General features: G+C 36.5%; 1 protein-coding gene across 2 annotated transcripts in view; it reads left to right on the plus strand.

Moving 5' to 3' along the window:
- CCSER1 (coiled-coil serine rich protein 1) overlaps positions 1–27,204 on the plus strand; it is a 690,045-nt gene that overhangs the window by 409,405 nt on the left and 253,436 nt on the right. The gene's annotated exons all lie outside the window — the stretch shown is intronic.

The raw sequence follows: 27,204 nt of genomic DNA on the forward strand, positions 1-27,204 counted from the left end.
GAGTCCTAGCTACAAAAACTGCCACAGCTGCAGCTTGACTGTTGGTTGCTGTAGCTGCCTGGAGTCTGGCAAGACTGAGAAACAGAAATGTCTTGCATGAGGCAATGGTTGGAAGGTGAGGCAGAAAGTGAAGGACATAACCTCGTCCTCAGGAGGACTGGCTTAAAAATCTAGATGCACATTTAGGATATAATATAAAACAAATATGCTCAGTCTGTAAGTTATTCTCTGATGGAGAAAAGGGGTGCTCCCTTTGCTGTGGAAAAAACAAAACAAAACATGGTAATGAGGATAACAAAGATGCTATGTGTTTGTATTTTCATGTGTCAGGATGTTCTAAGGCCATAAAAATAACAATTCAAAGCTAACATTTGCGCTGAACTGAGTTCCATTTTTGTCCTCCTTGTGACAGCTTTACTTCTTCAGTAAGAACTCTGAAGAGGGTGACAGCCCTGGCACTTCAGCAGCCAATTGTTGTGACTGCCCCTGAAGCTGAAGTTGTTGTAATGAGGAGAGACCTTAGATTTAAGGGTCACATGTATCTGAAGCTGAAGTCTAAAGGGAAGAGCAAAGTCTCTCACTGGCAGAGAGAAAACAAAGGTTATTAGTCATTCTGTAGCAGGGAAGGAAAGCACCAGAAAATGTACATGGAAGGAATAGGTCTACTAGGAGAAAATATGAGTGGAAAGAAAGGAATGCATGAGGTGATCATCTCAAACCTAGTGCAGATAAAAAAAAAAAGCAAGAGGATATGAACTCAGCTGAATAGAACTGAGAATTTTATGTCAGAAGTTTTGCTTTGTAGCCTTTACTTAGCTGTGTTCGGTAGCTTGATCATAAAGAAGTTGTGTGGGCAATTTGTGGTTTCTTTTTTTTTCTTTCTTTTCCCTGTGAAAGTTCTTGTTTCCTATCAGTAGTGGAATAAAATGCACTATTGGGTCACTATCTATAACCAGGTAAGGATTACACATACTGCACTTGCCTAGGCAAGCAAAGCTTCAGTGGTACCACCTGAGCCTCTGGGAAACCAGTTGTTGGGCTAAAGGTAGTCTTGTGGACATAGTTCTCTTATAACCCCAGTTTTCGTATCCACTGACTAACTAATGATCTCTTCATGGTGCCCATTTCCATTGCTCTGTGTGTTATGTGTAAGTACTTTGACTAGCTCTCTTCACAGTGTGGTTCCTAGTTAAGAGTGTATGTAAATACACTTGGATTGGTAAATAAATAAAAGAGACAACTAATGGAACATTGTAGTCTGAGCAGCAGGTAAAACTTTGCAGATGAATGGAACTGAGCTGAATATATAGGTTCAGATGCCTTGGAAGATCTCTGTAGTGTCTTAGGAGAATAAGCTAAGACTAGGATAGAAATTAAATGCACTCAGAAGAACACAGAGGAAGAAAATTCATCTGTTCGTAGTGTCTACCATAGTCCCTGTGGTAGAATTGGAGACTTAGACTGCCAAAAGCATTAAATATTTCACAGGTTAGGAGCGGTTTTGGCACTTCAAAACCCAGTCACTGTCTTTCCTCATTTTCACTTGTGTGCAAATTCTAAAAGGAAAACAAATGTTGGTCTCTAAGTGATGCTAGAAAAGTCAGTTCATACAGAATAAACTGAGCATCTCTTCCTAAAAATGTTGAACACCACATGGCTTTTCAAGAAGCTTGCCACTCTGTTGACATAGAGCGGTGCTTGTGAGTAACAAGTCAGTTTTGACTGCAGTATTTCTTGAATGTATGGTTAGGGTAACCTGAAAGTTTAAGATTACCTACTTGAGAAATTCTGTGGACCTCATGAAAAATGAGCTATCTTTCCACAAAAGACAGGATACATCTACCATTTCTGATAATATCTATTCCTTGAAATGTTATTGTTCAAGTAATTCTGTTTTACTTTCGGCTTTTGTATTTCATGTTTGGTGCAATTTGGAAATAGACATGTGATGGCATACTGTAAATGTATCATTGAATTCAGAGGAATGGGGCTTTTTGTTACCATGAATGGTATAATATGCCATAAATGCTGAAGACGTGAAAACTGGCAAACCTTCTGCAATTATCAAATATGCAACAGTCTGAAACAGTTTGTCCATATACACAACTGAGAGTTTTGTGCTGTTCTGAGTTCTTGGTCTGTTGAGTCAGGTTGAGTTCAAGAAAATGCATAGAAAACTGGGAAACAAATGCTTTGATGTCCTGATGGGGAGGAGGGGGGGAGCTTTAGTCAGATTAAAGTTCTGCAAAACCCACTTAATGAAAATCAGATTTTTACTTTATTTGATTTTGTTAAATCAACAATAAACAAAAATGGGAACTGAGGTTTTTTTTACTGCGTACACTTAATGATTTTAGGTGCTATTTGTATTACGGTGATTCCAAAATCCACAAATATCGTGTCGCAATAGACACTGCAGGAAGTTTCTGGAGAAAACAGAAATCTGAACTAAGTAGCAGCAGTTCAGCATAGAGGCACAGGTTGTTACCCTAACCCAAGGTCTCACAAGTAAATTCTAAACTGCTTTTGCCGCTAGCTTTTGGATGCACTTCAGAGGCTCTTGTAGAATTTCTTCTCACTTCTGCATTAGTAAAACGCCTTCTTCTTTAGCATATTTTATGACTTCAGTTTGAGATTTTGAAAATTGATTGAGAGCTGCCATATGGCTCTCAATTGAGTGCAAAGAGTTGTAGGTTAAAATAAGTTGTTTGGAATTTTTAACAGCTGTTTGTTGTTGTATTTTAAAAACGCTAACTAGTACTTAGTCCCCGGATAATGTATGTGGTTGCTAAATATTTGTAACTCAAGATCAAACCACCAACTGAGCTATTTGATTGTGTTATTAATAGTATTAATTTTGGCAGAGACTTTTTTTAACGTTACATCGTTGTGCATTGGTAAAATCACACATGGATTGTAACATTGACTTAGTACCTTTCACTGTACATTGTCCATTGTTTTTGGTTACTGAAGTATAGCCTGTTCCTCCCCCATCCACCCCACCACCTAATCGTATAAACTACACCCTTATCTGCCACATTAGTCTTTGTTTATAGTAATCTTTCAAACTTTTTTCCTGTGTCTTTACGTATTCCTGATTTAAACTCTTAATTGTGGATCTTCAAAGTAGAGCCAGGTTTGGGTAGACAAGGCTTAGTTTTCAAAGTCAGTCACACTATGTAGACTGTTTTTTATAATGCCTAGTGTGAGAATGCATACTGTTGTTAGACCATGTGGCAAACATTAGTGAAATGTGATCACAGAGACGACTATTTTCTTTAAGCTAACATTAGTTGGCTAGAATACTCTCCCCAGGGTGTGCCATTTAGTATCTTTTGATCATTTTTATTTTTTTCTTAGCTCCTAGTGAAGAGCTAAGGAGTTAAAGTTTAACAGAAGAAGGAAAAAAAATCTACTATTAAAGAAGAAACTATTTTTTCTTTATTAAGAAACAAGGAATAATTGGATGAAAAGTAGAGGCAACCAGTTTTCTTCTGTGTTGAAACAGTATGAGCTGAGTGCTCGGGAGGCTGATATTGCAGTATTTTAAAACAAAGTGGATTTGTGTTAGGCTTTAGAATATGGAACAAGAAAACTGTACTGGGTCAGTGCAAGGGTTTATCCAGACCTTCAGCTGTCTGTCTCCAGTGGTGGCCACAAGCAGGTGCTTACAGAAAAGCTGGTATGTGAAAGCATGTGCTATTTCCCTCAATGTTCTCCCAGTCCATCACTTTGTAGCTGAAGGGAGCTGCTGAACCACTTGTTACCTGTTCATTTTTTAATCCCCTAAGAATTCCTGCTGCTCAATTGTCAAATCCAATTTTACAGTGTTTGTACTATTATACGTCCATCTTCTACTTTAGTTGTTCATTGCATCTTTTAACATGCCTAATTTTTGTTTCAAAGCTGTCTTTATTGGTTTACACTTACAAATCAGAGGGAGTCCCTGGTCTTCGATCAACAGGCAGGATTCAGGTCTCCTCTTCCGTATTTTCACAAGATACTATGTAGCATGTGTTGAGAAATGAGTCATCTTCCTAGGCAGTGTTGGCTTATCTAAAAGCAGCATTTACAAGCAAATCCTTTTTTCATAGGCACACATTATGAGCTGAGACAGCACTGGGGCAGCATCAAAGAACACTTGTAAAAATTTTAGCAAAACAATTTTGCCAACAATAGTGTACCAACAGGCTGATTATGAGGCAATAAAGAGGGTTTATTTGGTACACTGAATTTATGTTATGGTATAAACTGACTATTAACGTTTCTCAAGTGCCATAGGTTCACCTTCATCTCTTTTTCACTTCTTGTTTTCTGAGGCAACATTAGAATTTATTCCTCTTCTTTTCTGAAAAACTCTGTAAGACAGTATCAGGGTGTCTCTTTAGACTTGTAAAACATAATTCTTATGCTTTTATGAATACATCATAGTTTGGGTTGTTATTTCTCCTTTTCAAATATTTTTATGTGACAGCTGCTTATGGTCATGATTGTAAGTAATCTTTTTGGTTCTGTTATAGCAGTAATCTGGGGACCATAGCAACATGGTTTGCTTATGATACATGTCAGTGGGAAATAGAGGTCTAGTCACTATTTCCTTAAACGGTGACAAATGGTATTTTTAAAAGAGAGAAAAAAGGAGAGATCCTTTTTCAGTACTCTTTCCCAGAGATCCTGTAAAGCTTCTAAAAATAGTAAGAAAAAACTTATTTCAGATTCTATAGCTTCTTTGTGCATATGCATCGTACCAAAACCTAGAATGTAATGGTTACTTTCTTTGTACAGTATAAGAATTGTTAGTATCTTCTGCAGGTGCTTGGGAAAGTACAACTTTTATACGGTGTAGAAAATATTTTGCTACACGCTTCGTTATTTTCATCAGTTGAAATCAAAATGTCAGTGCTATAAATACTCGACTAACTCCAGCATCCCAACGATTTACTGTAGAATTCATAATAGTCACAGGGCTTTCATGAGGTCAAAGTCCCATCATCAGTAAAGTTTCTGAATCAATTAAAGAAATGTTTGAAAGAAGAGGAGATTGATATCTTCTCTCCCAGTCTTGTGCTGGAATGTTACTGTGTCATACTCTGTCAAGCATTAGCAAAATACGAAGGCTGGATTGGATTGCTTTGGTATTCTAAAGGTGAAAGCAAATTTTGTTGCCTGATCAAAACTATTCTGCTTTGGCAAAGCAATACAAAGCTGCTGAACGTTATTCGTGAGCCTTGGTTAGATCCTAGAATCATAGACTGCGAGGTTGGGAGGGACGTCAGTGATAATCTGGTCCAACCTTTCTCGGCCTAGACAAGATGGCCCAGCACCCTGTCCAGCCGAATCTTAGAGGTGTCCAATGCTGGGGAATCCATCACTTTCCTGGGGCAATTATTCCAATGGCTGATTGCTCTCCTTGTGAAAAATTTGCCTTCTGTTTCTGGTCGGAATTTCCCCAGGAGTAACTTGTACCCATTACCCCATGTCTTTTCCATGTGACTCCCTGTAAAAAGGGAGTCTTTATCTTCTTTGTAGCCACCCTTTAAATACTGGAACATGGTGATAAGGTCTCCCCTAAGCCTCCTTTTCTCAAGGCTCAACAAACCCAGTTCTCCCAGCCTTATCTCATATGGCAGGCTTCCCAGTCCTTGGATCATCTTTGTGGCCCTTCTGTGGACCCTCTCTAGCCTGGCCACATCTTTTTTGCATAGTGGGGACCAAAACTGAGCACAGTATTACAAGTGTGGCCTGTGAAGCGCTGAGTGGCATAATGACTTCTCTATCTCAGGTTTATCGAGCACGATTTGCCCTTGGTGAATCTGTGCAGGCTTTTCCTAATCATGTGCTTCATTTGACTTGTGATAGGCCCTAGGAGGATTCATTCCATAACTTTCTCAGGGACTGAAGTAAGACTGATGGGTCTATAATTTCTTGGATCCTCCTTCCAGCCCTTCTTGTAGATGAGGCGTGGTATGAGACTTCTTCCAGTCATCTGGGACATCCTCCAATCTCCATGGCTTCATAAAGATTATGGAAATTATGGAGAGCAGCCTCGCAATGACATCAGCCAGCTTTCTTAACAGCGGATAATATCAGGGCCTATTGAATTGTAAGGGTCAAGCTCCTGTAATAGTTTGCATATCATCTATTCTTTCACTGATGGCGTTTTCATTGACCTGGATTTTTGTTCCCAAACCCTGGGAACTAAGAGTGCTGGTAAAGACAGAGGTGAAGAAAGTGTTGAGAACCTCTGCCTTTTCAGCATTGTTGGTTACTTATTCACCTCTCCTGTTTAGCAGCAGGCCAGTAGTTGCCTTCTGTTTCTGCTTGTTGTTTCCTGTACCAGAAGAACCCTTTCTTGTGGTTTTTGACATCTCTGATCAATTTGAATTCAAGCTGAGTTTTTGCTTTTCTAACTGCATCTCTGCACGACCTGGCAAAGACCTTGATGGGTCTTCATCCCCTTTTTCATCTCTGGTATACTGTTTTTTTGGTTTTGAGCAGACACAGAAACTCACAGTTAAGTCACGGGGGTCTCTTGCTCCATCTACTTCCCTTGCCTTTAAAGGGGATGAACTTTTTTTGTGCTTCAAGGAGAGCATTCTTTAAAAACTCCCAGCACTTGCTAGCTCCTGTATCCTCCTTGGAGGTTTCCCATGGAATTCCTCCCAAGGGATGTGCAGAAGTATTTGGGATATCGTGATAATGTATATTAAAGCATGTTAGTTTTGTCTTATTGAATTAAATATGATATACTTTGCATTTAATTTTCAGTATCGCAATTGAGGTGAGTGGATAAGAGTGGAGAGCATGAGTGATGAACCTAAATTCACAGTAAAAAGGTATCTAATTTAATAACTTTCCAGTGTCAATTGCTGGCAGAACCCATGCTGTGCCTTCCCTTGAGAGCAGGTTCACACAGGGCAAAAGTGCCTTTTGGCTCTTGCTTAAGCAAGTAATTGCCTGGGGGAAAGGCTTTATTGTGCATCTGAGAGCCTGGTGCAATGACCAAAGCTTTTTCCCGAGCAATACCACTAAATACTATTCTGTGTATTTCTCTTCTGTTTCTGTATAATTCTTCGTGCCCTGATTTCCCATACAGTCCCTATGCACACTCCTAAGTTCCTGTTCCCTGGGCTGAAGGTGCTGCACAGTGTGGCTGTCTCACTGCTGTCTGCCAGCTGTCCGTCTGGTTGACTTCAAGCTTGAAGCTCCTGCTGAAGACCCTTACCAGTTTATGCCCTTCCCATCTGTCCAAACTTTCATGAATTGTACAGAAACTTTAATTTTCTAACTCAGTTGCTTGGAGTAGTTAGTGTTGACCATTGTAATAAAAAAATAATATTGAGCAATAGACAGACAGGCAGTGTGACCACTTCCAGTGTGTGCATATGAATCTGCACACTTGATGGGCTGCACATGAATACAGGACAAAAGCAAGTCACATAGTTGTCCTGTTCAGGCAATGCTAAACCCAAGCTGATGCTTCCATCAAAAAAACTTGCAAAACTTACAAATAGTTTATTGAATAATCAACATAATGTTACAGGGGGAACAACTCAAAGAATGGCAGCTGTGAGTTGTTTTCAGCATTGCTGGGTACATTTACACTGATACAGGGATCATACGTTATTGATATCAGTGAATAAAACTACAGCCCTGTTTATTACCAAGATTGGTATGTGTTTTTGTTGATTTCCGTGGTGGTAGTAATTATTTGATTTATATGATTATTTTTTTCTATTCATTTGACCAACAAAGTACCAAAATGTCACCATGTAGTTATACTGGGATAACTTGAAAATAACCTTTTGTTGTGTTTTTAGTATAACTTCTGAATGCCACAAATGTGAATTTCATTTGTCAGGACAGCAATCTGTAAAATTATTGTACACACTTAGCCATGTGAGGTTTAATTAATGCCAGAAGCCTTCAATAAACATCAGTTTCAGTTTGGAATGTGGTGCGTTAATGATTCCTGCACTCTGACTAATGCACGTGCCATTAAATCTATGTGCAAAGTGGCTGGCACTGACATTTATCACATCCCACAAATGTCCCTGCATGCACAGAGGGAGAGGAAACAAGACACCAACAGTAACATTTGAAAGCAGTGAGTGCACTTAAACATCTCCACTGAAAGGCCTAGAGGACAAAATGTGTAACAGTATCATTTCACAAGATAGGGAAGAAAAACATAAGGTAAAGTTAATGATTGCATTTGATACCTTTGAAAGTTATTTTACTAACTTCCCTAAGTAAAAATTTATATTAAATGTGCTGCAAAAGCATCTGTGAGTTATTGCTACAAGATTAACCAAAGAGTTTTTCCTTCAGTGAATACTGACAGTCACCCAAAAAACTCCATGGAAGACGTTTTGGAAAGAAAAAAAAAATCTTCCAAAAAACCAGATATTTTGGAACAGAGACTGAAATTCTGTTTGTGTACCCATACAGAACCTGGCAGCATTTAAAATCACGTGTGATATGAATGTGGTAAATGTGGTTGCTCTAGAAAGGATAATGAAAGAAAAACCCCCAAGCTTAGGAACTGTGTGCTTGCTTTGTTTACCATTGTTGATAATTTTGCATTTATTTTCACATTAGGTTGTGTGTCAGCACAACTCTGCCAGCTGAATCATGAGCATACCAACCAGAGGCGATGTTGTGGCAGTATATTTTCATGAAAGTAGAAGTGCAGGAATAATCTATTTAATGCATTCTGTCCTAATCCAGGTTCTTGGAAGAGTTAATTCTCAGTATGCTGCGACAAGGGTAGTGTGCTACTCTCAAGAGACAAACACTTGAAATAAACATGTTCATGTCTTTGCTTAAGGTTTATTATAGTAATTTTCTAATATGCAGTTGTTTCTAAAAAACTGAAGTAAATTTAGATGGGGTAAAACCTCATTATTCTTGATGATCAAGTATTTTACAGCTAATGGGTTAACAATTGCTGTGTAAAAGAACAGTAGCCAGTTTCACATCTTCAGTGAGGCTAATTAATATTGTACAGTTAAGTAAATGAGAGCTGTAACTGAAGAGAATTTCACTGCCATATCTGTGATGTCCATTTAGGAAAAAAATATGCTGAAAGAACCTGAATTAAAGGTGTGCAAGTTGGATGTTTGAAGCTGAAAGTGTAGTCCTGCTTTGCAGTATGTATTTGTACTGATTACTGTTCACTGTTGTGTATTCGGAGATGGTAATTGAGCCCAGAAATTAATTTCTAAAACATATATTTTGAAGTTTAACAGTATGAGGCAGACTGCTTTTGTGCATAGGACATAAGACTTGGACTGTGGATCTATGCAGCACTCAGTAAATCTGCAGCTGGCTTCATGTGTGACCTTAAAAAATATATCACTTAGGACTATTTTTTTTTTTTTCTCAAATATTTGTAGGGAGATAAAGTCAATAGCACTAATGTTTTTTTATGTGTTTTGCTGCTGTAAGGCTTAGTGCCTCTGTATCACAATTTCTGAATTCTCAAACTGGAACGCTATTGTCTCCTAGGCTTGTCTGTTGAGCATCTTATTTTTTGGGACAGGCTTGTCTTTGTATAGGTGGTCCGAGAAATGGTGTAGTGGTGATAATTGAGAGAAAGAAATAATTCTTTATTAGATGAGCTAGTATAAGACATAGGCTATCATCTTGGACATCTGGATGCAACCATAACAAATTAAAACTAACAAAATGCTTATTAAAAGTTCAAAACTGTACTTGTAGAGATAATTTCTGCATGAAAGACTGTGCTTGGTGTGTCAGCCTTTTGAAGGTTTTTATGACTGCACTACTGCTTGTTTTTTCTTCCTTTTCAATAACTTTCTCAGTTTGGGGTGCTTGTTGTGAGGGACTGTTAAGATTGACATCACTTGTTATGGCCATATTATTCATGGAGTGTGACCATATAAATTTTTTACAATTTTGCATTATTCAATGGATGCATGCCCACATCTGGGCCATATATGAATGCGTGATTTGTAATTTTTTTATTTTAGAGATGTGATAACTAGAAAAAGTTCCTCCATACTTTCTTTCAGTGATGTGTGTACATAAACTAATGTTTTAGAGTAGTACTGATCTATTTTGGAAACATAATCAGTAAGGAAATGCTATAGAGCTTTACTGAATGAGTGAACGATAGTAATAAACAACAACAGGTATTGCTTTAAAATAAAATTTATTAATTGTAATAGCACCTGGAAACGGAGCCTTTGCTATCTGTTGATGCAACTGATAAAACAGGAAATTATTAATCAAGATACATTTGTCTTTAAAAAAATTGCCCTGATCCAAGAAATGCATTTTTTTTTTAACATCGCATAAACAGTATCTTAAAGTATCTTCTAAAGGTGCTTTTAAAACATAAATTTAAAAGCTCAGGTGTTTGAAAAATCCTTATTCTGGAATTTTGTGGTGGTCTCATGTCCCTGTAAACATTTAGTTTTAATTTTGCGATACATACACAAGTGGTAATGTTTAAGTTACAGCATGGCCCAGTCAAATAAATGGGAGTCAGAAGATAAAATTTTTAAGGCTCTTTTGCTGTCTCTGGCATTCATCAGCTCAGTGGACTAGGAGATTTGCTTTTTTTGTGTGTGTTTTCTGTTTCTGATTAGATAGCCTGTGTTTTTAAAGCTAGGAGCCTTGTTTTTATCAATAAGTTCATACAGCACTCAGCAAAACAGAGAGTTTTTCTCTTGCAGAGCTTGGGGATGGACAGTTTAATAAAACACTTGGCATTATAAGGATTTCAGAACTTTTTAAAAAGTAGTTGTAACAACTTTCTGGCTAGGATCTAGTAAACCTTTGTATTACTGTGAGTAAGGCTAGCAGGCATGACTATAGTGGGGCTTGTAATTCTATTAAGATTTGAAATCTTCCTAAATATTGTTCATCTTCAAAGACATATTATGAAGTGATTACACTTTCAGAAGTTGGATTTTTTTCATTAAATGTATTCAAACTTGGCAGTAGCTAAGTATTAAAGTATTGCAAACTGCTTGGAGACAGGTTTGTCTTAGCCTTTCTTGATGGATACCTGGATACTGTGTTTTGATAGAAATCAAAGCAGAAGGGATGTCATGTTTCTTTCCAGATGCCATACTTAGCATATGCATAAGGCTTTGCTTCTGTGTTTTACAGAAGAATGTAATAACTGAAAAACTGTTTTGGTTTGCATAAGAGTCCTATGTGAAAGCTACGAAATGTGCACTGAAATTCCATGTTGTTTTGATCTTTGTCATTTACAGTGATTTGACAGAACTATAGCCCTCAATGAAACCTTTCTTTCTGCATACTTGGGTGCTTTCCCACCAAGTTCTCCCTTGTTTTTGTCTTGAATGATGAGATAGTCCCCTTGGGGATGATCATACCCATTCACCACTGTGACTCCAGAGTAATGCCTCGAAATTTGTTGTGGCTTTTTAGCACCTTAGTTCTTGGAACTTTGTGTTGAGTGTTGGACCATGCTGTAGCTGCTTTCTTATCCTGTGCTCGAGAGACAGCTGGGCTTTTTGCTGGGTTTCAAGTGTGATGTGATTCAGCTGTACCACAGCTGATCACTAAATCTATGCTGTATATGTTAACGTTTTCTTCCCAAATGGAGACTCAAACCAATTGGGACTCAATTTCTATGGAAACAGCTGTCATATAGTCAATTCTGTAGCTTATTGTAGCCAGCAAATTGGATAGAATAAATGTTGGAGAGCAGTTTTTTGTGCTACTTGTTATCCCTTTGCTCTCACTGCCTAACTGCTGCTGTTGATTAAGTTTAATCCCAAAGCACATCAGAATTAAAAGACTTTGCATTTTTATAAGTCTTCTGAAAAAAGGCTTTTCTCCATGAGCTCTGAGGCACACATAAGTTGTTATTCACAGGAGGGTAAATTCCTGAAGCAAGGGAAACAGTCACATGTAAGTTGTAAATCTGACTGCAGTGCTGATGCTCACAATTGTAGGCCATTTTGGAAGTATGCCAAGAGAAAACCCAAATAAAACAGATTGATCTTCATAAAATCATATGGTAATTTGTGTAGACTGTAGGAGACAGGAGACAGAGGTTGAGTAGTTTGAGTACGAAGAGATTTGAATGCAAACAGTTAAGATGTGAGACTTTTTTTAAACTAACTAAGAATAAAGGTGGAACAGCTGCTAGTTAAAAAAAAAAATCTTTAATATGTTATCAACTAGACAAAATAGATTCTGTAGTGGTGAAAGCCACAACTATACTGGTTAAGAGACTTCTGATTTCTCCCAAACCGCTGGAACAGTAAGTTTTGCTGTTTGATTTAGTATGACCATTCATGGTAATTTTTAAGCATTTTCTTTTTGGAATTTGCAATTAAACAAAGCACCACAAGTGGTCACCATGCTGTCACTGATAGGATTGGATAAGAGAACAGTCACAAAAATAACTTTGACCTGTCTACAGTCAAAGCTATGGAAATTGTTTTAAGGTACTTCTGTTCAAAGAGGGAGCGCTGTAAAAAGCCAGTCATGTTTCAAGATGTATTAACCTATACTGACTCCCTAAATATAAATAATCTGGTAGCAACTGACTCCACTTTTTGTCCAGTGCTGTCTTTCAGCTGTAAAGACAAAACACTATTTTATCTGTAATGTTTTTGCATGCATGTGATCAGCTGATGCCTGTTATCTTTCTGTTTCAGCACCTCTTGGTGACTTATTACAAGCATAATAATAAAATAATAACTATAAATAATGACAGTTATGTACTAGGGGTAGTTTGAGATACAAACTACATGTGAACTTATTCCCATGTGAAGGAATAGCTTTATTGATCATGGTCTAATGCTTTTCATTAGGGCTGTTGAAATATTTCCGTTAGTAATCTCAGTAAATTAAGCAAAAGCAAATGATGGAGAAAATGTCTTACCATATAGTTTCCATCTCTTTCTCTCCCCAGCACACACACTCTCACACGCACACACATATGTGAGAGAGAGGGGTTGCAATGAAAGTTGCTGGCAATGTTTCTATGAGTTATCTGACGTTAAAATTGCCAACAGCTATTCTTGCCTTTTTCCTAATAAGAATTTTTCATGCTTTTATCCCTGTCACCTTGCAAGTGTACTCTTAAAGCTATTTATTTTAATAAGAGGGAATGGCAACACATAGAAGAGTAAGAAAAAATGTTCATTTATACTCTATTTTTAAAAAGTCGTCTGGAAGTACTCTGTGTGTCTGATCCTAAAAATATGTCAAAATAAATGATTCAGTCCTTTCTTTGTCTTTAAAGAGGTTCCTTTCTCTGGACCACTAAGATCCTTAGGGGGCCAGAGCACCTGACATTGCAGAGAAAGGCAAAGGCATCTGCTTTGGTTACCCTGATAAGAAGGATAAGGAAGGATCTAGTTGCAGTCTTTTTACTGCCTAATATTTTGTAGGGAAAGTGGAGCTGACTCCCCTCAGATACACACAATGAGAGGGTGGAAAGCAGGATGATGGGACTACTTAATATTCTGTGATTCTATGAAATATCTCAAAAGAAAAACAGGGGCATTAAGGAAACAACTTTGTGTTTTGAGTTTTGTACAGTGTTTTGAGTTTTTCAAAATCCTTACATTTCAACATAGACTTCTGAAAAAGCTTTGGGAAGCTTTTGGGTATTTGGGGAGAAGGTGGTATGGTACAGCGTATGCATTTAACAATATGAAGACTCGGTCACATATGGAAAAAAATACTAATTATTCAATTGCACTAGGAAACCTCTGAAAGAAAATAGCTGGTGTTTTTAAATAGTAGGAAGGTCTCCACGAAGTTTCAGAACTTGACAGATCGCTTTAAAATGTTACTTTGTAATAGTAACTGTCTCAGACTAATGATGTGATGGCAATTGAAGGCTGCTATAGGAGAATAATGTTCAAAACAATTTATTTGTTATGAATTGATGTTCAAGCATGCTAGTTGGCTTGTAAAGATCTTTATTTGGCTGAATTGTTATAATGGAGAAAAAGGGACAGTTTTTTAGTTCCAAAAGTCCTTTTCTAGTACCTGGGCACCTGGAAGTTTGTTAGTCTTTCTCAGTTGTATTGGCTTTTTAAAAAGTGAATAAAAAGAATTGCCTACCTTGTCAGACTACCTCTCGCTTGGTGCATTCATTGCAGCGCTACTGGGTTGTTGTTTATTCTAATGCCAAAGACCAAAGTAATTGTGCAGCCTCAGACACACCAAACAGCAGGTAATAAAAAAAGCAAAATTAATTGATACCTGGACATAATTTTTAAAAGAATCTTTTAAAGAATTTCTTAGTAAGATTTTTGAAAAGGAAGTATTTGGGCAAATGTGCAAATCTCCTGCAAGCAGTCTTTGTTCTTTGGAGAACAGGACCTCCCTGTTGTGCTGTACATGGATAGGAACAGTAAACCTACTGCCAAAAGCAGTGTTGTAAATGTCTAGCAAATGTTGCCAAATATTTACAATAGTTTATTACCTAGTGAAAGCAAGTGTCAGTTTACACATTTGTTCTTTTTATTTTGGTATGTGTAAAGTAGGTTTTATATGTATTTTTGTGTGAAGATCTGCAACACTTTTACAGAAATAGTTACACTGAAGTTTTGCATTAGCTTGCTTTGTATATTACGCTATATTTTATAGATCTAAAATTCACAACACAGTATAACAATTTTTTTCCCAGCATTTTGTCACATTACTTCATTATAAAGTCTGTCTGTTAATATAGTCAATGTAACACAAAATTACATTTGAACTGAATGTTTTAATATTGGAAAGAACATTTTATAGAGGGTTTTTATATCTAATACCTTTAATATTACTAAAATTATTTCATAAACAAAAGTATGTCTTTTGGAACAGCTACTTTACTCTGGCAAGAAGAATTCTAGAAATAAAGCAGTGTAATTTAGGAATATATAACTGAGATCAGGCTGAATGACTATTAGGTGTAAGTAGCCTTTTCCAGGAGGATGCTGGTTTGTAACAAACCATAAGTTGTCTACATTTCCACATGGAACATATTTATCTCTGTGATTTGAAACTTGTTGCAGACTTTTGCTGCATCACTGAAAATAAGATAAAATACACTGTTTTCTTATTATAGTTAATAATTTTGAAAATAATTCAGATTATGAAGGTTGTTTCACATCAACACAATTGAAAGTACTTTTTTGTAAAGAGAAGATATTATTAGTTAACATGGACGTCTTTAACTTCTGCTTCTGATAATAATGTGGGGTCAGAACTTGGATGTGTTGAAAATGGATCTCACTGCATATACACAGTTAAATGAGCAGCTCACATAAATGAATTGCTTGTTCCAGCCTTCCTAGCTTTCCCAATTAATTGGTTGCCTTCATGAAAGTTTTGATTTCTTCAGTTGTTTGTTTGGTTTTTTTCCCAGTTACTTCAAAATATGTATTTGTGAATCCACAGAAAAAGTATGCCTATGTTAAATTTGATCAGATACACAGTTTAATACTGATTTTTCCAACAATAATGTTAGTTGAACATTCATTCTCTGTGAATGTTGGGTTTGTAACTAGAAAATTCACTGAGCTTCTGAGCAGTAAAACATAATTGTTTCTGTCTAAGAAAGCAGATCTATAACAATGTCTGTTTTCTAAATACATAAAAATGCTGTGGGCAGTGGACTAGTAAATTCAACCCTTGAGAAGATGAAGCTTTTCTGTCAGAAATGAATCTAGCCTGGCCACATCTTTTTTGCATAGTGGGGACCAAAACTGAGCACAGTATTACAAGTGTGGCCTGTGAAGCGCTGAGTGGCATAATGACTTCTCTATCTCAGGTTTATCGAGCACGATTTGCCCTTGGTGAATCTGTGCAGGCTTTTCCTAATCATGTGCTTCATTTGACTTGTGATAGGCCCTAGGAGGATTCATTCCATAACTTTCTCAGGGACTGAAGTAAGACTGATGGGTCTATAATTTCTTGGATCCTCCTTCCAGCCCTTCTTGTAGATGAGGCGTGGTATGAGACTTCTTCCAGTCATCTGAGACATCCTCCAATCTCCATGGCTTCATAAAGATTATGGAAATTATGGAGAGCAGCCTCGCAATGACATCAGCCAGCTTTCTTAACAGCGGATAATATCAGGGCCTATTGAATTGTAAGGGTCAAGCTCCTGTAATAGTTTGCATATCATCTATTATTTCACTGATGGCGTTTTCATTGACCTGGATTTTTGTTCCCAAACCCTGGGAACTAACAGTGCTGGTAAAGACAGAGGTGAAGAAAGTGTTGAGAACCTCTGCCTTTTCAGCATTGTTGGTTACTTATTCACCTCTCCTGTTTAGCAGCAGGCCAGTAGTTGCCTTCTGTTTCTGCTTGTTGTTTCCTGTACCAGAAGAACCCTTTCTTGTGGTTTTTGACATCTCTGATCAATTTGAATTCAAGCTGAGTTTTTGCTTTTCTAACTGCATCTCTGCACGACCTGGCAAAGACCTTGATGGGTCTTCATCCCCTTTTTCATCTCTGGTATACTGTTTTTTTGGTTTTGAGCAGACACAGAAACTCACAGTTAAGTCACGGGGGTCTCTTGCTCCATCTACTTCCCTTGCCTTTAAAGGGGATGAACTTTTTTTGTGCTTCAAGGAGAGCATTCTTTAAAAACTCCCAGCACTTGCTAGCTCCTGTATCCTCCTTGGAGGTTTCCCATGGAATTCCTCCCAAGGGATGTGCAGAAGTATTTGGGATATCGTGATAATGTATATTAAAGCATGTTAGTTTTGTCTTATTGAATTAAATATGATATACTTTGCATTTAATTTTCAGTATCGCAATTGAGGTGAGTGGATAAGAGTAGAGAGCATGAGTGATGAACCTAAATTCACAGTAAAAAGGTATCTAATTTAATAACTTTCCAGTGTCAATTGCTGGCAGAACCCATGCTGTGCCTTCCCTTGAGAGCAGGTTCACACAGGGCAAAAGTGCCTTTTGGCTCTTGCTTAAGCAAGTAATTGCCTGGGGGAAAGGCTTTATTGTGCATCTGAGAGCCTGGTGCAATGACCAAAGCTTTTTCCCGAGCAATACCACTAAATACTATTCTGTGTATTTCTCTTCTGTTTCTGTATAATTCTTCGTGCCCTGATTTCCCATACAGTCCCTATGCACACTCCTAAGTTCCTGTTCCCTGGGCTGAAGGTGCTGCACAGTGTGGCTGTCTCACTGCTGTCTGCCAGCTGTCCGTCTGGTTGACTTCAAGCTTGAAGCTCCTGCTGAAGACCCTTACCAGTTTATGCCCTTCCCATCTGTCCAAACTTTCATGAATTTTACAGAAACGTTAATTTTCTAACTCAGTTGCTTGGACTAATTAGTGTTTACCATTGTAATAAAAAATTTATATTGAGGAATAGATGGACAGGCAGTGTGACCACTTCCAGCGTGTGCATATGAATCTGGACACTTAATGGGCTGCACATGAATACAGGACAAAAGCAAGTCACATAGTTGTCCTGTTCAGGCAATGCTAAACCCAAGCTGATGCTTCCATCAAAAAAACTTGCAAAACTTACAAATAGTTTATTGAATAATCAACATAATGTTACAGGGGGAACAACTCAAAGAATGGCAGCTGTGAGTTGTTTTCAGCATTGCTGGGTACATTTACACTGATACAGGGATCATACGTTATTGATATCAGTGAATAAAACTACAGCCCTGTTTATTACCAAGATTGGTATGTGTTTTTGTTGATTTCCGTGGTGGTAGTAATTATTTGATTTATATGATTATTTTTTTCTATTCATTTGACCAACAAAGTACCAAAATGTGCCCCATGTAGTTATACTGGGATAACTTGAAAATAACCTTTTGTTGTGTTTTTAGTATAACTTCTGAATGCCACAAATATGAATTTCATTTGTCAGGACAGCAATCTGTAAAATTATTGTACACACTTAGCCATGTGAGGTTTAATTAATGCCAGAAGCCTTCAATAAACATCAGTTTCAGTTTGGAATGTGGTGCGTTAATGATTCCTGCACTCTGACTAATGCACGTGCCATTAAATCTATGTGCAAAGTGGCTGGCACTGACATTTATCACATCCCACAAATGTCCCTGTATGCACAGAGGGAAAGGAAACAAGACACCAACAGTAACATTTGAAAGCAGTGAGTGCACTTAAACATCTCCACTGAAAGGCCTAGAGGACAAAATGTGTAACAGTATCATTTCACAAGATAGGGAAGAAAAACATAAGGTAAAGTTAATGATTGCATTTGATACCTTTGAAAGTTATTTTACTAACTTCCCTAAGTAAAAATTTATATTAAATGTGCTGCAAAAGCATCTGTGAGTTATTGCTACAAGATTAACCAAAGAGTTTTTCCTTCAGTGAATACTGACAGTCACCCAAAAAACTCCATGGAAGACGTTTTGGAAAGAAAAAAAAAAATCTTCCAAAAAAACAGATATTTTGGAACAGAGACTGAAATTCTGTTTGTGTACCCATACAGAACCTGGCAGCATTTAAAATCACGTGTGATATGAATGTGGTAAATGTGGTTGCTCTAGAAAGGATAATGAAAGAAAAACCCCCAAGCTTAGGAACTGTGTGCTTGCTTTGTTTACCATTGTTGATAATTTTGCATTTATTTTCACATTAGGTTGTGTGTCAGCACAACTCTGCCAGCTGAATCATGAGCATACCAACCAGAGGCGATGTTGTGGCAGTATATTTTCATGAAAGTAGAAGTGCAGGAATAATCTATTTAATGCATTCTGTCCTAATCCAGGTTCTTGGAAGAGTTAATTCTCAGTATGCTGCGACAAGGGTAGTGTGCTACTCTCAAGAGACAAACACTTGAAATAAACATGTTCATGTCTTTGCTTAAGGTTTATTATAGTAATTTTCTAATATGCAGTTGTTTCTAAAAAACTGAAGTAAATTTAGATGGGGTAAAACCTCATTATTCTTGATGATCAAGTATTTTACAGCTAATGGGTTAACAATTGCTGTGTAAAAGAACAGTAGCCAGTTTCACATCTTCAGTGAGGCTAATTAATATTGTACAGTTAAGTAAATGAGAGCTGTAACTGAAGAGAATTTCACTGCCATATCTGTGATGTCCATTTAGGAAAAAAATATGCTGAAAGAACCTGAATTAAAGGTGTGCAAGTTGGATGTTTGAAGCTGAAAGTGTAGTCCTGCTTTGCAGTATGTATTTGTACTGATTACTGTTCACTGTTGTGTATTCGGAGATGGTAATTGAGCCCAGAAATTAATTTCTAAAACATATATTTTGAAGTTTAACAGTATGAGGCAGACTGCTTTTGTGCATAGGACATAAGACTTGGACTGTGGATCTATGCAGCACTCAGTAAATCTGCAGCTGGCTTCATGTGTGACCTTAAAAAATATATCACTTAGGACTATTTATTTTTTTTTCTCAAATATTTGTAGGGAGATAAAGTCAATAGCACTAATGTTTTTTTATGTGTTTTGCTGCTGTAAGGCTTAGTGCCTCTGTATCACAATTTCTGAATTCTCAAACTGGAATGCTATTGTCTCCTAGGCTTGTCTGTTGAGCATCTTATTTTTTGGGACAGGCTTGTCTTTGTATAGGTGGTCCGAGAAGTGGTGTAGTGGTGATAATTGAGAGAAAGAAATAATTCTTTATTAGATGAGCTAGTATAAGACATAGGCTATCATCTTGGACATCTGGATGCAACCATAACAAATTAAAACTAACAAAATGCTTATTAAAAGTTCAAAACTGTACTTGTAGAGATAATTTCTGCATGAAAGACTGTGCTTGGTGTGTCAGCCTTTTGAAGGTTTTTATGACTGCACTACTGCTTGTTTTTTCTTCCTTTTCAATAACTTTCTCAGTTTGGGGTGCTTGTTGTGAGGGACTGTTAAGATTGACATCACTTGTTATGGCCATATTATTCATGGAGTGTGACCATATAAATTTTTTACAATTTTGCATTATTCAATGGATGCATGCCCACATCTGGGCCATATATGAATGCGTGATTTGTAATTTTTTTATTTTAGAGATGTGATAACTAGAAAAAGTTCCTCCATACTTTCTTTCAGTGATGTGTGTACATAAACTAATGTTTTAGAGTAGTACTGATCTATTTTGGAAACATAATCAGTAAGGAAATGCTATAGAGCTTTACTGAATGAGTGAACGATAGTAATAAACAACAACAGGTATTGCTTTAAAATAAAATTTATTAATTGTAATAGCACCTGGAAACGGAGCCTTTGCTATCTGTTGATGCAACTGATAAAACAGGAAATTATTAATCAAGATACATTTGTCTTTAAAAAAATTGCCCTGATCCAAGAAATGCATTTTTTTTTTAACATCGCATAAACAGTATCTTAAAGTATCTTCTAAAGGTGCTTTTAAAACATAAATTTAAAAGCTCAGGTGTTTGAAAAATCCTTATTCTGGAATTTTGTGGTGGTCTCATGTCCCTGTAAACATTTAGTTTTAATTTTGCGATACATACACAAGTGGTAATGTTTAAGTTACAGCATGGCCCAGTCAAATAAATGGGAGTCAGAAGATAAAATTTTTAAGGCTTTTTTGCTGTCTCTGGCATCAGCTCAGTGGACTAGGAGATTTGCTTTTTTTGTGTGTGTTTTCTGTTTCTGATTAGATAGCCTGTGTTTTTAAAGCTAGGAGCCTTGTTTTTATCAATAAGTTCATACAGCACTCAGCAAAACAGAGAGTTTTTCTCTTGCAGAGCTTGGGGATGGACAGTTTAATAAAACACTTGGCATTATAAGGATTTCAGAACTTTTTAAAAAGTAGTTGTAACAACTTTCTGGCTAGGATCTAGTAAACCTTTGTATTACTGTGAGTAAGGCTAGCAGGCATGACTATAGTGGGGCTTGTAATTCTATTAAGATTTGAAATCTTCCTAAATATTGTTCATCTTCAAAGACATATTATGAAGTGATTACACTTTCAGAAGTTGGATTTTTTTCATTAAATGTATTCAAACTTGGCAGTAGCTAAGTATTAAAGTATTGCAAACTGCTTGGAGACAGGTTTGTCTTAGCCTTTCTTGATGGATACCTGGATACTGATCTATTTTGGAAACATAATCAGTAAGGAAATGCTATAGAGCTTTACTGAATGAGTGAACGATAGTAATAAACAACAACAGGTATTGCTTTAAAATAAAATTTATTAATTGTAATAGCACCTGGAAACGGAGCCTTTGCTATCTGTTGATGCAACTGATAAAACAGGAAATTATTAATCAAGATACATTTGTCTTTAAAAAAATTGCCCTGATCCAAGAAATGCATTTTTTTTTTTTAACATCACATAAACAGTATCTGCCCATGTCTAATACCGTATCTTAAAGTATCTTCTAAAGATGCTTTTAAAACATAAATTTAAAAGCTCAGGTGTTTGAAAAATCCTTATTCTGGAATTTTGTGGTGGTCTCATGTCCCTGTAAACATTTAGTTTTAATTTTGCGATACATACACAAGTGGTAATGTTTAAGTTACAGCATGGCCCAGTCAAATAAATGGGAGTCAGAAGATAAAATTTTTAAGGCTCTTTTGCTGTCTCTGGCATTCATCAGCTCAGTGGACTAGGAGATTTGCTTTTTTTGTGTGTGTTTTCTGTTTCTGATTAGATAGCCTGTGTTTTTAAAGCTAGGAGCCTTGTTTTTATCAATAAGTTCATACAGCACTCAGCAAAACAGAGAGTTTTTCTCTTGCAGAGCTTGGGGATGGACAGTTTAATAAAACACTTGGCATTATAAGGATTTCAGAACTTTTTAAAAAGTAGTTGTAACAACTTTCTGGCTAGGATCTAGTAAACCTTTGTATTACTGTGAGTAAGGCTAGCAGGCATGACTATAGTGGGGCTTGTAATTCTATTAAGATTTGAAATCTTCCTAAATATTGTTCATCTTCAAAGACATATTATGAAGTGATTACACTTTCAGAAGTTGGATTTTTTTCATTAAATGTATTCAAACTTGGCAGTAGCTAAGTATTAAAGTATTGCAAACTGCTTGGAGACAGGTTTGTCTTAGCCTTTCTTGATGGATACCTGGATACTGTGTTTTGATAGAAATCAAAGCAGAAGGGATGTCATGTTTCTTTCCAGATGCCATACTTAGCATATGCATAAGGCTTTGCTTCTGTGTTTTACAGAAGAATGTAATAACTGAAAAACTGTTTTGGTTTGCATAAGAGTCCTATGTGAAAGCTACGAAATGTGCACTGAAATTCCATGTTGTTTTGATCTTTGTCATTTACAGTGATTTGACAGAACTATAGCCCTCAATGAAACCTTTCTTTCTGCATACTTGGGTGCTTTCCCACCAAGTTCTCCCTTGTTTTTGTCTTGAATGATGAGATAGTCCCCTTGGGGATGATCATACCCATTCACCACTGTGACTCCAGAGTAATGCCTCGAAATTTGTTGTGGCTTTTTAGCACCTTAGTTCTTGGAACTTTGTGTTGAGTGTTGGACCATGCTGTAGCTGCTTTCTTATCCTGTGCTCGAGAGACAGCTGGGCTTTTTGCTGGGTTTCAAGTGTGATGTGATTCAGCTGTACCACAGCTGATCACTAAATCTATGCTGTATATGTTAACGTTTTCTTCCCAAATGGAGACTCAAACCAATTGGGACTCAATTTCTATGGAAACAGCTGTCATATAGTCAATTCTGTAGCTTATTGTAGCCAGCAAATTGGATAGAATAAATGTTGGAGAGCAGTTTTTTGTGCTACTTGTTATCCCTTTGCTCTCACTGCCTAACTGCTGCTGTTGATTAAGTTTAATCCCAAAGCACATCAGAATTAAAAGACTTTGCATTTTTATAAGTCTTCTGAAAAAAGGCTTTTCTCCATGAGCTCTGAGGCACACATAAGTTGTTATTCACAGGAGGGTAAATTCCTGAAGCAAGGGAAACAGTCACATGTAAGTTGTAAATCTGACTGCAGTGCTGATGCTCGCAATTGTAGGCCATTTTGGAAGTATGCCAAGAGAAAACCCAAATAAAACAGATTGATCTTCATAAAATCATATGGTAATTTGTGTAGACTGTAGGAGACAGGAGACAGAGGTTGAGTAGTTTGAGTACGAAGAGATTTGAATGCAAACAGTTAAGATGTGAGACTTTTTTTAAACTAACTAAGAATAAAGGTGGAACAGCTGCTAGTTAAAAAAAAAAATCTTTAATATGTTATCAACTAGACAAAATAGATTCTGTAGTGGTGAAAGCCACAACTATACTGGTTAAGAGACTTCTGATTTCTCCCAAACCGCTGGAACAGTAAGTTTTGCTGTTTGATTTAGTATGACCATTCATGGTAATTTTTAAGCATTTTCTTTTTGGAATTTGCAATTAAACAAAGCACCACAAGTGGTCACCATGCTGTCACTGATAGGATTGGATAAGAGAACAGTCACAAAAATAACTTTGACCTGTCTACAGTCAAAGCTATGGAAATTGTTTTAAGGTACTTCTGTTCAAAGAGGGAGCGCTGTAAAAAGCCAGTCATGTTTCAAGATGTATTAACCTATACTGACTCCCTAAATATAAATAATCTGGTAGCAACTGACTCCACTTTTTGTCCAGTGCTGTCTTTCAGCTGTAAAGACAAAACACTATTTTATCTGTAATGTTTTTGCATGCATGTGATCAGCTGATGCCTGTTATCTTTCTGTTTCAGCACCTCTTGGTGACTTATTACAAGCATAATAATAAAATAATAACTATAAATAATGACAGTTATGTACTAGGGGTAGTTTGAGATACAAACTACATGTGAACTTATTCCCATGTGAAGGAATAGCTTTATTGATCATGGTCTAATGCTTTTCATTAGGGCTGTTGAAATATTTCCGTTAGTAATCTCAGTAAATTAAGCAAAAGCAAATGATGGAGAAAATGTCTTACCATATAGTTTCCATCTCTTTCTCTCCCCAGCACACACACTCTCACACGCACACACATATGTGAGAGAGAGGGGTTGCAATGAAAGTTGCTGGCAATGTTTCTATGAGTTATCTGACGTTAAAATTGCCAACAGCTATTCTTGCCTTTTTCCTAATAAGAATTTTTCATGCTTTTATCCCTGTCACCTTGCAAGTGTACTCTTAAAGCTATTTATTTTAATAAGAGGGAATGGCAACACATAGAAGAGTAAGAAAAAATGTTCATTTATACTCTATTTTTAAAAAGTCGTCTGGAAGTACTCTGTGTGTCTGATCCTAAAAATATGTCAAAATAAATGATTCAGTCCTTTCTTTGTCTTTAAAGAGGTTCCTTTCTCTGGACCACTAAGATCCTTAGGGGGCCAGAGCACCTGACATTGCAGAGAAAGGCAAAGGCATCTGCTTTGGTTACCCTGATAAGAAGGATAAGGAAGGATCTAGTTGCAGTCTTTTTACTGCCTAATATTTTGTAGGGAAAGTGGAGCTGACTCCCCTCAGATACACACAATGAGAGGGTGGAAAGCAGGATGATGGGACTACTTAATATTCTGTGATTCTATGAAATATCTCAAAAGAAAAACGGGGGCATTAAGGAAACAACTTTGTGTTTTGAGTTTTGTACAGTGTTTTGAGTTTTTCAAAATCCTTACATTTCAACATAGACTTCTGAAAAAGCTTTGGGAAGCTTTTGGGTATTTGGGGAGAAGGTGGTATGGTACAGCGTATGCATTTAACAATATGAAGACTCGGTCACATATGGAAAAAAATACTAATTATTCAATTGCACTAGGAAACCTCTGAAAGAAAATAGCTGGTGTTTTTAAATAGTAGGAAGGTCTCCACGAAGTTTCAGAACTTGACAGATCGCTTTAAAATGTTACTTTGTAATAGTAACTGTCTCAGACTAATGATGTGATGGCAATTGAAGGCTGCTATAGGAGAATAATGTTCAAAACAATTTATTTGTTATGAATTGATGTTCAAGCATGCTAGTTGGCTTGTAAAGATCTTTATTTGGCTGAATTGTTATAATGGAGAAAAAGGGACAGTTTTTTAGTTCCAAAAGTCCTTTTCTAGTACCTGGGCACCTGGAAGTTTGTTAGTCTTTCTCAGTTGTATTGGCTTTTTAAAAAGTGAATAAAAAGAATTGCCTACCTTGTCAGACTACCTCTCGCTTGGTGCATTCATTGCAGCGCTACTGGGTTGTTGTTTATTCTAATGCCAAAGACCAAAGTAATTGTGCAGCCTCAGACACACCAAACAGCAGGTAATAAAAAAAGCAAAATTAATTGATACCTGGACATAATTTTTAAAAGAATCTTTTAAAGAATTTCTTAGTAAGATTTTTGAAAAGGAAGTATTTGGGCAAATGTGCAAATCTCCTGCAAGCAGTCTTTGTTCTTTGGAGAACAGGACCTCCCTGTTGTGCTGTACATGGATAGGAACAGTAAACCTACTGCCAAAAGCAGTGTTGTAAATGTCTAGCAAATGTTGCCAAATATTTACAATAGTTTATTACCTAGTGAAAGCAAGTGTCAGTTTACACATTTGTTCTTTTTATTTTGGTATGTGTAAAGTAGGTTTTATATGTATTTTTGTGTGAAGATCTGCAACACTTTTACAGAAATAGTTACACTGAAGTTTTGCATTAGCTTGCTTTGTATATTACGCTATATTTTATAGATCTAAAATTCACAACACAGTATAACAATTTTTTTCCCAGCATTTTGTCACATTACTTCATTATAAAGTCTGTCTGTTAATATAGTCAATGTAACACAAAATTACATTTGAACTGAATGTTTTAATATTGGAAAGAACATTTTATAGAGGGTTTTTATATCTAATACCTTTAATATTACTAAAATTATTTCATAAACAAAAGTATGTCTTTTGGAACAGCTACTTTACTCTGGCAAGAAGAATTCTAGAAATAAAGCAGTGTAATTTAGGAATATATAACTGAGATCAGGCTGAATGACTATTAGGTGTAAGTAGCCTTTTCCAGGAGGATGCTGGTTTGTAACAAACCATAAGTTGTCTACATTTCCACATGGAACATATTTATCTCTGTGATTTGAAACTTGTTGCAGACTTTTGCTGCATCACTGAAAATAAGATAAAATACACTGTTTTCTTATTATAGTTAATAATTTTGAAAATAATTCAGATTATGAAGGTTGTTTCACATCAACACAATTGAAAGTACTTTTTTGTAAAGAGAAGATATTATTAGTTAACATGGACGTCTTTAACTTCTGCTTCTGATAATAATGTGGGGTCAGAACTTGGATGTGTTGAAAATGGATCTCACTGCATATACACAGTTAAATGAGCAGCTCACATAAATGAATTGCTTGTTCCAGCCTTCCTAGCTTTCCCAATTAATTGGTTGCCTTCATGAAAGTTTTGATTTCTTCAGTTGTTTGTTTGGTTTTTTTCCCAGTTACTTCAAAATATGTATTTGTGAATCCACAGAAAAAGTATGCCTATGTTAAATTTGATCAGATACACAGTTTAATACTGATTTTTCCAACAATAATGTTAGTTGAACATTCATTCTCTGTGAATGTTGGGTTTGTAACTAGAAAATTCACTGAGCTTCTGAGCAGTAAAACATAATTGTTTCTGTCTAAGAAAGCAGATCTATAACAATGTCTGTTTTCTAAATACATAAAAATGCTGTGGGCAGTGGACTAGTAAATTCAACCCTTGAGAAGATGAAGCTTTTCTGTCAGAAATGAAATTACCTTTCCATGCATTCGGTTTTAATTCAGTAGGTACATCAGCAATTTTGAGTGCAAGTTGTCTCATAACTGTGTAGTGGTTGGTCTGGATCCATCCCCCTCCTTATTTGAAGAATTGAAATATTGGAGATAGACTCATTTAGGTGTTGTCTTCTTCCTACTGTTTACATGCTTTTGGCCAAAATTCATTTAACATGGTGATGTGCATCTTGGCTTGAAATTAATAGCAGTTGATTTTTAAAATATGTAGAAGAGATACTTATAAAGGAAAACACACTGAGACAGTAGCTGAAAATAATAATGTTTCTATGTCTTTATTCCAGTAAAAAATGAAACTCGTTCATCTTGAGATTCAATTAACCTGAAATTCAATTTACACAAAATCTGTTTTACTGTAATACATACCTGTCAGTAACACTAAAACATACTTTTACAGGTCTTGAGGAATTTGAGTCAAAGATAAGTATTTTGTATGGATATAGCTGAAAAATAAAACCAAATTGGTAGAAAGGAAAACATAAATCACTG

Source organism: Calidris pugnax, unplaced genomic scaffold (assembly GCF_001431845.1).
Source record: "Calidris pugnax isolate Ruff unplaced genomic scaffold, ASM143184v1 scaffold15, whole genome shotgun sequence".
In the NCBI taxonomy this organism is placed as follows: domain Eukaryota; kingdom Metazoa; phylum Chordata; class Aves; order Charadriiformes; family Scolopacidae; genus Calidris; species Calidris pugnax.